This window comes from Sinohyriopsis cumingii, unplaced genomic scaffold (assembly GCF_028554795.1).
Source record: "Sinohyriopsis cumingii isolate HCF-2022 unplaced genomic scaffold, ASM2855479v2 utg000036l, whole genome shotgun sequence".
NCBI classification, from domain to species: Eukaryota; Metazoa; Mollusca; class Bivalvia; order Unionida; family Unionidae; genus Sinohyriopsis; species Sinohyriopsis cumingii.
Genome location: NW_028315863.1, coordinates 295724 through 309753, shown reverse-complemented (window position 1 = coordinate 309753; position 14030 = coordinate 295724). Strand labels below are relative to the sequence as shown.

The following is a 14030-nucleotide window of genomic DNA, read 5'->3' as shown; positions in this document are numbered from 1 at the left end:
TATATTTAAAAATAGTCCATTTAAGTTGTGTGCTCCCTTGCCTCAATCACGCAGCAACAGTGTTCAAATGTAAACAACTTTATTTTGATTCGATGCAGCGGCAAGCCATTGCATCCAATGAAATTCAAAGACCCGACGCACATAAAAATTTGCTCGAAACACCAAGATGTATATAGGGTATCATATCGGAACTTTGGCTAGCGAAGATATTGTCACATATATAGTGCATAATGTGTCAAGTGTTTAGGTCTTGTTGTCAAGCGTATAGTTCGAGGTATGTATGTAGATTTCGTGGATATCTGTATAAATATCGAAAATATGTCTGTGTGTGTGTATGTCTCTGTGTGTGTGTGTTGATTTGATTGTATTATTATTTTGATCTCTATGTCGCTTGAACCTTTAGTCACTATAATCTGTCATAAATAATCTTCAAGATCTTTGATTATTTCTAGGAATTCCAAGGAGTTATCGATGTTGAGGAGCTACTTGGTTATCGGCCTGTGGTAGAAACTATCATTTCAGGTCAGTTTGGAGTTATGCAATATGAGTATGTTTGTATGTATGTATAGAGGGTTTAACGAAGCATTCTCTCAATCGGGATAATATAGAAATACGTAAAGTTTAGATATTTTATGCGCACATTTTATGTTTCACACTGGGTTAGCAGTTTTATGCTGACAGGCTATTTTGAAACATAACTACTGTCCCTTGCACCATTTAGTTTCGGGAAATACAGAATATTGCAGATGCATCATCCCGTGTATCATAAGAGGCGACTAATTGAGGCAGCCTTTTCGCCCTTGTTATAATGCATCAGCTGTGCTTGCTTTGACCTTTTCAAAGAGCGGGAATTATTCAAATATTTTGTATGCTTTAAATTAGACGTTGTTTTTCCAGGTGGAATACCTTTTTCCTTGTCCTTATCTTTGTGATTTCATAGTTAAACTTCATATTTTTCATGTCTTTGTCACATTACAACCAGTGAATGCATTCTTTTCCACGTGCATTTGTCCATTATTACACCAGCACTTAATCCATGCATTGAGATCAAGACGTTGCTACGAAAATGAGAACTCTATACTGTCACACAAACAAGACAAATGGCCATAAGTGAACAACTATAAGTATAGTATCCAACCCCGAAGACGGAGCTAACGTTGCATAACTGAATGAATGTACATTTAGGAAGCTTGTTTTGTAGGCTACCAACACCAATCAGATACAAGCATATGCATTTACTTAATGAACAGTTGTATTATTTGTGCAGAGATATTCTTCTCATAATCAGTAATGACCATGCTTGCTATTAATGCAATCGAATTTGTTGTGCTTTCTATGAAAAAATTTGAATAGCGGATTAGCGAGGTTGAATAGTCCTGTAATAGCTGGACATTTTGAAACCACGAAAAGTTATGAAGTTGGGATTCTAAGTAGCTTTACGGTGTTCTTATTCTCGCTATTTGTAGTCGATTATTTTCCTGAGTTGGGACAAGTGTTCTTTCGTGGTATGTACTCGATCATTCCTGAGTTGGGATAAATGCTCTTGATCGCGTCAGTATGACATTTTACTTCCATTGTTCGGCGGACCAATATCAGTTCTTTGCAGATTATATAGAAATTAGGAAATATTAACCAAAATGTTTTTGAAACAAATACATTTTGTGATTGATTATCCAACAAAAACCTAGGAACTTCATGCAACTGATACAAATTTATTTTGTTTATTGGACCAATAAACAAAGTAAGATTGTATCAGTTGGAGGAAGTTCCTAAGTTTGTGTTGGATAATCAGTGGTGGTATTGTGGCACATAACAGTAGCAAATATTCATTGCGAATAAATATAAAAAAAAACAAACTACAACTAAAGAGAGAGATAATTACGATATATAAAATGGTTAATGTTTGGTGCGGGATGGTGGTTGGGGGTGGGGCAGAGTAATTGCTTTTGCCCCGATATCCTTCTCAGATTCGAATAAAATATAATTAAACGAACTAACGACTCCAAAATATGATATTGTTTTTACAATGTATGTTACTTTCAGCAGATGATTATGGAGGAGAAAAGAATGAGGTAAAGGATGACAGTCTCCTTACCCCAGCAGATAGTTACGATAGACTTCTGCTCTTATGCTAAGTTAAGCATCTAAAATGTATCCTTAACCATGAACTGTTTAAGCAAATTAGGAATTAAAACATAATTGATAAATTTAAAAGACGTGATGTGGCTGTTATGATAAATGCTTTCCAAAATTTACCATTTTACATATCGTAATTATCTCTTGTTTAAATTGTAGTTAGTTTTGTATTCACAATGAATATATATCAGCTACTATTATCAGCCGCATAATCTTTCAGCAGATGAAAATGATGAAGAAGAAAAGGAAATCGAAGAGAACAATACCATTACCCAAACCTACACAAACGTTATGTGTTTAAATAAATTATGAACGAGACCATGATTCCTAAATTCATAAGACTTGATATTTGTCCTTACGATAATAGGCTTATAAAATACACATTTACATTTGCTGGTGTTGTAACTGTTGTTATTTTGGTAATGCACATTTTCCATTTTTATTTTCCAAAATATCTTTCAGGAAACAAAAGAGATGAGGAACAGGAGGAACTGAATGGGAACAAACTATTGACACCGGCCGATAGTTACGATAAACTATACAACCCATTTTGTTTCAATGGTAAGTTCCATGCTTAAAACATAATGCATAAGCATGACGTGTTGAAATAAAATCTGCAGGGGAACATGTTTTGTATTCACAATGAGTATTAGCTACTATTATCTGCCGCAATATCTTTCGGCAGATGAAAATGATGAAGAAGAAAAGGAAATCGAAGAGAACAATACTATTAGCCAAGCCTACACAAACGTTATGTGTTTAAATAAATTATGAACGAGACCATGATTCCTAAATTCATAAGACTTGATATTTGTTCTTACGATAATATGCTTATAAAATACACATTTACATTTGCTGGTGTTGTAACTGTTGTTATTTTGGTAATGTACATTTACCATTTTTATTTTCCAAAATATCTTTCAGGAAACGAAAAAGATGAGGAACAGGAGGAACTGAATGGGAACAAGCCATTGACACCGGCCGATAGTTACGATAAACTATACAACCCATTTTGTTTCAATGGTAAGTTCCATGCTTAAAACATTATGCATAAGCATGACGCGTTGAAATAAAATCTGAAGTAGAACATGTTTTATAAATGCATGTGACTTGATGATGACGTGAAGTTAAACCCCCGTAAGAAAATTCAACCCTTGTCCAAAATGGAATTATCTACGATTGTTGTAACTGTTTCCGTTGACGAAAACTAGACTTTCAGAAATTGTATCAGCTTCTGCACTTTTTCTTGTGAACACATATTGATGAAACAATTTGAGACGTAAATAGAAATGTACAATATAACTAGTACAAAGCGTGCGTCACCTATATTTTATTCCAGAAGATGAAAACAATGAAGAAAATAAAGAAGTGGATAATCCTTGTACCCCAATTCACAGCTGTGGTAGGTTGAACTCGTTCTTTTGCAATTGTAAGAACCAGTACCTTTAGCTACAAATAGTATAAATACACTTTATATGTTGATATTCGTAAGAAAAATAATACACACATCGAGCACCTAAAAATACACTAAATTACTGTTTCATTCAAACTAGAGTAATATAATCAAGTCGTTCAATCTGAAGTAATAAATTCCAGACTGCGTTATTATCTTTAATTGCTTGATTGATGAATGGAATCTGGTTAGAATCCATTACTGTTATTTTCTCGTTTAATAAATGGTAAAGAAAGAAAGCGTTTCAAATTGTACTTGTACAAGGGTTGGGGGGGGGGGGGGGAAGAGGGTTATAATTAATCAATCACACCTCCGTCTATTGATCCTTACAAGGGGTGAGGTAGTAATCAATAGTTGATCCGGACATATATGGCTACGTCTATTTATTAGCATCTCGTTTGTCATTCAACTGACGCCGATTTTAAGTAACTCTTCCATCTAGCCAGTTACAGCATTGGTTAGCGGGACATTGTTCATTGCTATGTGTTTATAGGGCGGAGTCAACGATTAATAAATTAAATATGGTCTGTAATGTATTACAAACGTACATCGAACTTACTCCTCGAGCACAGGATTATATTATGAGACTTGGAGATTTTATTCCTTGAACACGGGATTGTGTTTTATATGGACAGAAGAAGTAATAATAACGACGCATAAACACGTTCAAGTTTATTTATTTATGCTTAGGTTATTTCTCTCTATTGAAAACATCCAAAGCAAAACAATAATGAATAACACCTGCTATAGATACGTACAAAGTACTTTTACAATCTGTTACCTCTCTTTCATTGAATCGAGCATTTATTTTAGGTGAGAGAAGACTGAATCGATGCGTAAAGGCTGTGGCTATTAATGAGCATAAAAAGATGGAATTTCTGGAAATGAATATCAAAAAAGGTAAAGATATTATCAGTTTCCTATTTCCATTTAAGATCGGTTATAGTAGACTATACAGTACTTCCCGTAAGGGTCAGTTTTCTAAAGTATCCTTAACTGTCGTTTATATTATGCTATCGAAATTATTATCATCGCGCATTCTGCAGCAACACCTATATCGAATTTGAAATCATAACACTTTAGCTAGCAGAAGCGTTAAAAATGTCGCCGAAACTATATTCTCTGACAGACAATCTTTTCGTCAATGGTTAGCAGCAATGTTGTACCTTTTTGGAATATGTTGATGTCACTATTTTGGTGGGTTCACTATTTGTTTATGAAAATTGATAAAGTTGTTAAAGAAATTAATATCTTTGTTTCTATCTATCTATCTCTAGGTGATTTGTTGGAACAACTGACACCTCCTAACTCCATGGGAATGGTATATGGAACGAGGAGATCACGGATAACAAGGAAGAAAGTGGGCGGATTTATTCCGTCCAGTTGCATTTTAGCTGGTTAACAAAGAATTTATTAATGTACAGATTGGTGGAGAAGAGGGCATTATGACTGATTGTTAAATCACGATTTCACCTTCCCTCCTTTTGCCATCAATCGTTTGTTTTGGTTTTTTTGTTGTGAATTTTTGGTTAGATTTAGTCATGTTTTAATTGTTTGTTTAGCGAAATATGAACATATTTGAAAACAAATATTTTCCCCATCTTACTCCCTTCCCCCCTTTCTGTATTTCTCTCTTGTGCATTTCTCATTCACTGATAATCGAATGTAAATGCTTATAATTTTCAGTTTCTTTGCTCACTATCGTCCATTCATCAATTGTTTTTGTTCTTACGTGGATATTTGAATCAGATTATATTATGTATTAATGTATAATTATCTACATATGAACACATTTAAAAAACCATCAGACATCTCCCTCTCTCAATCTGTATATGTATCTGTCTCTATCTCCCTCCCTCTCTCTCTCTATGTATCTCATATATATATATATATATATATATATATATATATATATATATATATATATATCACTCTCTCTCTCTCTGTATATGTATCTCTGTCTCTATCTCCCTCTCTCTTTCTCTATATGTATCTCACCTCTCTTTCTGTATCTCTCTCTTTCTGTATCTCTCTCTCTCTCTCTCTCTCTCTCTCTCTTGCACACAATGTATATTTACTTTTATCTCTCTCTCTTTCTCTAACGACCAATCAAAATTAAATTTATATATTCTTCAATTGTACACTATTGTCATATACATAAAACCGTGAAATAAATAAATATAATTGAACCTGAAATGTTTCTCTTCTGATGACATTTCCTGACCGCATACTGCGTTATTTAAGAAAAACAGCGATCAGGCAATATGTCCATCCTTTTGTCCATTGTTCCTGTATCATTCATTCTGTGACTTGAATCTTTCAAGTCATATTACACTTTTATTATACTGAAACAGGTATTGCGATTGGAAGTAATATAAATCTTCGGCAAATACAATGAACCCTAGCATAATTACTATGAATATAATGTTACAAATCTATGTCCTTAAACTAAGAAACAGAAATGAGCCAAAACCAACAAGTTTTGTAAAATTCAACAAATAAGTTATTTCCCTAAAATACAACGTAAATATTCAAAAATAACTTACTGTGTTGTTAATTAAATCCCCAATAGCCCTAAAAGTTTTATCACAAGTCCAAATGTATAAAATTTAAATTGAATTTTAGTGGTATTCCAAATCAGTTCAAATACTTAATGTGTTGATATGCCGGTTGTCTCGAATATGATAATGTGCCAGTGTCCTATAGTGTAGCTATGTATTACCAGTCTCTTGATGTATCCCACTAATATTATCCAAATATGTCCTTCTCTGAATTTACTATAATTCCAAATAAATGAGCACTGTGATTCCAGTGAAAAATAATTTGAATATATTCAAATCCAAAAATGAACACAACAATTCATATGATCATGCTTCAGATAGTATAGCAAGATTGAAGAATTTCTTTAGTAAACATGACTACAAAAAACGGACATAACAGTAGAACCAGGATGAACGTCACAGATGTTCCAATTGAGTGCATCACAGTACAAAGTCCTATACAATTTGGTTTTTCTTTTATATTTTATGATATTCTCTTACTACAATTACAGAGTTTCAAAGGCCTCTGCAACATGTATTTTGATTGTAATTATTATATGGTGGCTCATGTGCCAATATATACTCATAAAAGAATAACACAGAAAAGTAACAAACAAATTTAGTCTATGGTTTTATTTTGGAAACAGATCATTACCTACTGAAATAATTGCATGACTCACTTAAAGTAAATCTAACAGCACTAGATAAATTAATCCCCCAAGAAGGTGATTTAGTCAAGTTGGAAAAGAAATCAACAGCTGATACAAAGTGACAAAACGTCAGTCTAATCTCATTGTTCCCCTTTGTAAATAAGAAAAAAAGATATGCCATTCATTACCATAACTCAATGTTATATTCAGCACTGGAAACCATCTTGGGATTGACAACTTCATTGACCACTGACTTCATGATCCATTGTATATTCCAGTTTTGACTAATTGCTTATAATTTAATGGACAATCAAATAAATGCTGATAACAGATGAAATATTAATACAATCATTTCATAAACTAACCTTCATTCAATTACGTGTCACGTCACTGAACTGTTAGCTACATCCAGTTCATAATGATTTTAAACTGGTATGATATTATTGGCCAATAAGTAGTAAACAGTAGTCTAGCAAATGTTGATCATGGGTGGCATGTTCAGTAAATTTGCAATGGAGAACACAATCTCAGTAGGAAATTATGCTGGAGTACCATGCATTAGAAATGGGTCACATTTAAATTCCAATTGTCAAAATACCAGGATATGCATCTATTCATAATCCTGGATAATGTTTCAAATGCAAAAGTCTTGGACTTTGTCTTTCAAGAGGACAGCTTATATAGAACAAAGAATAGATTTTGTATTTTAATGATATTACCCTTTATGATTTCTTTCTTATCTAAGGACACCTAAATTTCCTAAACACAGTTAAACCAGGATCATGCTGATATGCTGTTAAACCTTGTAGCAGCTACTGCTGTCTAATTTTAACAAAAGTGCTGAATTTGATTTAATTCTTGTGACAAAGTAGTATGCCCCAACATAAAGTACTGTTTCATTCACTTCAAAGAGTCTACAAAAAGTATCAAATGGACAAGAAACGTATATATATATATATATATATATATATATATATATATATACATATATATGCATGGGTTTGAGTCTTGGATTCAGCTAATGTGGGTATGTGAGAAAGCTTGCCAGTAGCTTCTTGTGGGTCAGTGGTTCTTCCTCCACCATTAATACCAGCCACCATGTATAGCCTATTGTGTGCTGAAAAATGGCGTTAAACCCTACAACAACATAGTTTCTTTTCTGACGATTTGAAGTCAAGGTGGACTACAGACATGAAGTAATGATTAAAATAGGCATATAAAGCTAGAGATTGTACAGTGTCTTTTTGTAGTTCTAGTAATTATTTTCATGCTGGCATAATTTCTACTGAAGCAATATTCCCAAGTGAATTTCGAAAACTGAAAACTTACTCCTGGGTGCATTTAGTTACAATTTCTAAGACTGGCTACACTTACTTAAATAAGTGTTCAAAAGATCAATTTATTCATCGGATGAGGTGAGGGGAAACTTTTGTCATCAATTCTGTATGTCAGAGTTTTATCTGGACCATGTGAGGACACTGCCCAAACATTTTATCACAATTGTATCATATGTATGCTTGTCTGCTTTCATGACATGTGTCATTTTGATCTTCTTGAAATGATCAATTCTAAAAAACTTCACACTTGAATGGTTTCTCTCCAGTATGTATTACATGTCCTTCATTGAATCACCACTCTAAACATTATATCACAAACACTGCATATAAATGTTTTTACTCCTTTATACATTTTCATATGTCTGGTAACACTAGTACTCTGGCTAAACATTATTTTACAAACTTCAAATTTAAATGGTTTTTCTCCAGTAAGTATCTGAACGTGCCTGTTCAGGTTGTAACCTCACTGAATATTTTATTGCAAATTTCACACTTGAATGCTTTTCTTTAGTATATAACCTCTTATGAGCATTGATGCTAAAACGGTGGTTAAACAGTTTGTCATAAACTTCACACTGGAAGAATATTTTGTCTCCAGTATGTACACTCCAGTGCTCTTTCATCTTTGAACAATTGATGCAGATTTCATAGCAAACTTCACATTTGAATGGCTTTTCTCCAGTATGTAACCTCGTGCGTTCTTTCAACTTTAAATGCCTACTAAACAATTCATTGCAAACTTCACAACTGAATGTTTTTTCTCCTGTATGTATCTTCAAGTTCACCCAAAACTCATCACTTTCACTAAGCATATTATCACTAGCCTCACATTTGAATGGTTTTCCTCCACACTGTATTCTTGTGTACTTCTTCACTATGGCATTATCTCTAAACAGTTTATCACAAACTTCACAAATGGATGTTGTTTTCTCCAATATACATCATCATGTGGGCATTCAAGTCTGAACTCCTACAAAACAGGTTAGTACATACTTCACATTTGAATGGTTTTCCTCTGCAGTGTGTTCTCATGTGCTTCTTCACTATGGCATTATCTCGAAACAGTTTATCACAAACTTCACAAATGAATGTTGTTTTCTCCAATATGTATCATCATGTGGGCATTCAAGTCTGAACTCCTACAAAACAGGTTAGGACATACTTCACACTTGAATGGTTTTCCTCCACATTGTATTCTTGTGTGCTTCTTCACTATGGCATTATCTCTAAACAGTTTATCACAAACTTCACAAACGAATGTTGTTTTCTCCAATATGCATCATCACGTGGGCATTCAAGTCTGACCTCCTTCAAAACATGTTAGTACATACTTCACATTTGAATGGTTTCACTCCAGTATGTACCCTCATAAGGAAAATCACCGTGGACCTGTGGCTGAACGGTGTCACAAACTTCACACTTGAATGGCTTTTCATTTCCATCTAGTCTCTCGTGCTCTTTCAAGCCATACATGATTTAATCAGAAACTTCAGACATCAATGTCTTTTCAGCTACGTATAACTGCATGTTCTCCTTCACGTCGAAACTCTTGGAGTACCTTTAATTACGAATGTCACAATTGAGTATTTGCTGTTTGTTGTTCGGTTTTTTGTTTGTTGTTTGGTTTTTGTTGTTGTTGTTGTTGTTGATGTTGTTTGGTTTCTTCCATCAGCAATAGTCTTTCTGATTAATGAATTCAGATTCGTTGCATCCTGGACTGTGGAGATTTGACCTGAAACCGAAGAGATTTACACATGGTCATTATATGACTAATGAGAGTAAAGAAAGCACTTAGTAAAGTTTTCCAATACATGAATGCCGACTCTGGCCAGAGAATTACACTCAATACATACCCAAGTCTAAATTAACTTGACAGAGTCAAAACGTACGTATGTATGAATACCAAAATGTGCCCAAGTCATAACGTACTCACCATAACGAACACCACGTTCATTGTGCGACTGATGCATTTGACCAACCATCTTAATAGAAATGTGGCTAGTACAGGTAATAGGCTTTTTCACTGAGGCACGACAAGCATTTTTCAGACAGTCACGAGTATGGGTTCAGCATAGACGAAGTAAACCGGAATTGAAGGGGTTTACCTGACTAAAGCGCCACCTTATCACATCAGGGGGAAGTAACTGACCAATGTTCCAATTGTCACAGCAGGTATTTCGGTACCAATTGTTTCTCCATAGACTTCAATGCTAATGTTTTGTGAAATAAATATATTTTCTATCCGACCTCAGTATGCATGTCACACACTGTCATAGAGAAAAATGTTAGATTGACAATTTGACAGGGACAAAACCAGGCACCCAATTGCAATTAAGAGAGATAACTCTGCTGAAACTAGACAGGGGTAAGAGTTATCTAGTCACAGCTGAAGCATTTTCAGTTATGTGTACTACAATTATTTTTTTTAAATCATAAAAATACAACACATAATCTAGATATAAATTGTCATAATTTCACATGTTACCAGGAGGCTCATTTTTAAAAAATAAAATAAAATCCTAACAGGAAGTACAACTCTTACATGTTGCCCCAATCACAGCTAATTTTGTAGTTTATTTCTGAACACACTGTTCCGTACACCTAAAGGACACACGGTACTAATTGTACGGAAGAACTATAGAAATGGGTGAAGAAATAATAGAGTATTTACGGGTTTGGTGGTCCATAACTGTTTAATAATGGTATAACGGTACCAATTGCGCAAGTCCAGGTGGGCGGAGCTTAAGGTGTTTAAAGAACAACACTAGCTGTAATTGGTGCATTATGTAAGAGTTGTACTTTCTGTTTGGCTTTAAAAAAAAGTTGAGCCTCTTGGCAACATGTGAGTTTGTGTTAATTTCTATCTAGGTCATATTTTGTATGTTTTATGATTTTTTTTAAAATATGGTACACATGGCTGAAAATGTGCCTGTTGTGACTAGATAACTCTTACCCCTGTCTAGTTCCAGTAGAGTTATCTCTCTTAAATGCAATGGAGTAACTGGTTATATCATTGTCAAATTGACAATCTAGCAGTGTTCTATATGACAGTGTGTGACATGCATGCCCAAGTTGGACAGAAAGTATATTTATTTCACAAAACATTAACATTGAGGTATATGGAAAAACAATTGGTACCGTGATGCCATAAAGAAAATTAAAATTTTAGTAAAAATATCTTAAAATAGCTTATCCTAGATGTAATTTTTTTTCAAAAAAGATAGAAATATTTCTACTGATGCAATTTTAGTATTTGTACAGGCTTGACTCAGGAGTACTCAATACTGTTTCGTGCACATGTAGACAAACAAAATGCCGTGGCTCATATTGTGTTCCCCACATATAAGCTTGCACCAAGGTTAGATGTGCATGGATAATTATAGGTCTCATCATCAGCACCCAGAAATTTTAAGTTATTGAATTTTGAATATGATAGTGTTTACATATGTTTACTATTGGAGTTGAAAAAGTACCGCCAGTCCTTAAGCTCCGCCCATCTGGGTTTGTACAATTTGTATCGTTTATACCAGTAACCGACCGACGAACAGAAATCCTTGGAGATCAGGGGGGAAAATGCCTTTTGGCGGGATTCACGCTAGCATTGAATTCGCTATGTAAAAAGACCCCTATGGAGTATTACAATAGTAACTGGAACAGAAATTTTAGCATCAAATTTCAGTTTTCTTTTTTTTTTTTAGTTGTTTGTTTTGTCTGTTTTAATAATTTTGTTGTAGCTTCATTTTAATTTTATATGGTTTTCGAATGTTTTTTTTTCTTGGAGCACTTCAGTACAGAGCCTTTTTACACCTAATTTTATTACGCATATTACGTTGTCATGCCCCTATTCAAATCCATAAATGTATACAAGGTATGCACTGTGTTTACTTGTTTTGTTAAGGTATTATGTATGCAATACTTGTACGTACATTTTTTTAGATTCTGATAATTTGATAATATTCCATTAAATAATACCCACCGCAAAGTGAAGTGTCCTTCATTGTTGTTTATCAATATGTGTTTACTACTATAAATATATTGATTCAATTTTTTTACCTATCCGAATAACCCGTATTCGTTTAACAGTTTGTGTTATGCGAAATAAACACGTTTTCTATTTGGTGCAATCAATGTCTGGATTTCAATTTGCCTTATTTCATAAGTCAGATCTAATTCACAATCACAAGTGATATTTCCACATTTATCATCTTTTCTCTCTCTCTCTCTCTCTCTCTCTCTCTTTATCGCGGGTTCGGTTCCCGGCCGAGTCATACCAAATACATATCGCTTGGCGCTCAGCAGTAACAGTTAGTGATAGGAACTGAAAACATGTTAAAGCTATATTACATATCCAATTCAAAATCTATCTATCTCTCTATCTATCTATCTATCTATCTATCTATCTATCTATCTATCTATCTATCTGTCTGTCTGTCTGTCCATCTGCCTGCCTGCCTGCCTGCCTACCTACCTACATATGTACCTGTATGTCTGCCCATTTCCCTCTCCCCCCCCCACACACACACACACTCATCTGACTTGGCTTGTCCTTTCTTCTTCTTTTTCAGATTGATTTGATTACCCAATTACTTCTCTCATATTAAGTTGCTAAGGTAACCAACGTGACGTTATGTAAAGGGTTCTCAATATTAAAGGAAATTTCTAAGGCCAATATGTTATTACATTATTAAAGATACTACTTTTCCGTAAGTTGTAAATAGGCTAGGCTTGCTTTTAGACTGCTTTTCTTCGATCATTGTTGCAGAATAGATACCAGATAAAGGACACGCGGTACTAATGATATGGAAAAATGGGAAGCAGCTTGGAAATGGGTGAACCTAAAATAAATATATATGGGTTAGGCTGACCATGATTGGTTAATAATGTAAGTTATGTTGTAGGAAAAAGAATCTTTTGAGCACTTACCCTAGTTGTAAGTGAAAAAATTAGAGACAATTTTTATTGTTGGAAGTTTAGTCCTTTAACAGTCTTGAGTTTGTAACACTCATTACTAAAATTCGCTCCTGACACTTTGGTGCGGAATTGAAAGTACATGTTTCAAACAGATCAGATGCAGGTCCAGAAAATGCCGCGCCTCATATCCTTTCCTCTACACAGAAGCTGACATCCGGGTTTCATCTATACTAAAAAATATAGGTTTGATCATGAACACTAAAACAATTTAAGTTATTTTATTTTTAATATCATGGGGTTTGCATATTTTTACTCTGGAAAATGAATTAGTACTGTGAGTCCTAATCGGAGATATCAGCATTATATGCGTCCTTTCGTTATTCGTGACAAAGAGTTTTCAATAATTATCTTTTTACAAAACGGTTATATATGTCACAAATTATTCTTTAAAATTTGTGATCACATCTTTGACACGTGTCAAGTATGCCAACGCAGCGAAAAACAAAATGGTGTGAAACATAATCGGGCCAAATCTAAATTTCCGGAAAAATTCGGATAAAAAGAAGGAACGAAAACACACACACCCGAAGAAGAAAAAAAAAACGCCGAATGCCCTGTTTTAGTTATTTACTAGTGTATGTGAATGTGTTAAGTTTACGTTTTCTTTGTATTGCTTCGATTGATCCTGATATTTTCAGGAGCGCGTTTGTTTTCTGCTTGAACGTTAGATCATTTTTTTTTCAAGTCGACTAAATATTTTCTCGGTTGGTAAGCATGTGTGTTTTGTATTTGCCTGCCCTCTCTGACACATATTTTTTCCAGGGTTGGCATCCAACTCAGTTGTTCTGCCTACATCAATAGTATAGCTAATAAATTGTATTCTTCATTATCAACGGTTCCGACTTTGAGCAATACGTTCTCTAATGTCAAAAGGGTCTCTTTAACGGTATCTGCTAAAACGTTAGCCTAATTATTCCTCTTTATGTACTGCTTTAAGATTTAA

At 34.2% G+C, this 14030-nt stretch overlaps 1 long non-coding RNA gene across 1 annotated transcript; it reads right to left on the bottom strand.

Moving 5' to 3' along the window:
* Positions 1-6747: 6747 nt before the first annotated feature.
* Positions 6748-10225, bottom strand: LOC149774998 (uncharacterized). Its single transcript, XR_016416639.1, has 2 exons — positions 10050-10225; positions 6748-9848 (listed from the first exon to the last, which is right to left on the bottom strand). It is a non-coding gene; the product is annotated as an uncharacterized LOC149774998 (long non-coding RNA).
* Positions 10226-14030: the final 3805 nt, after the last annotated feature.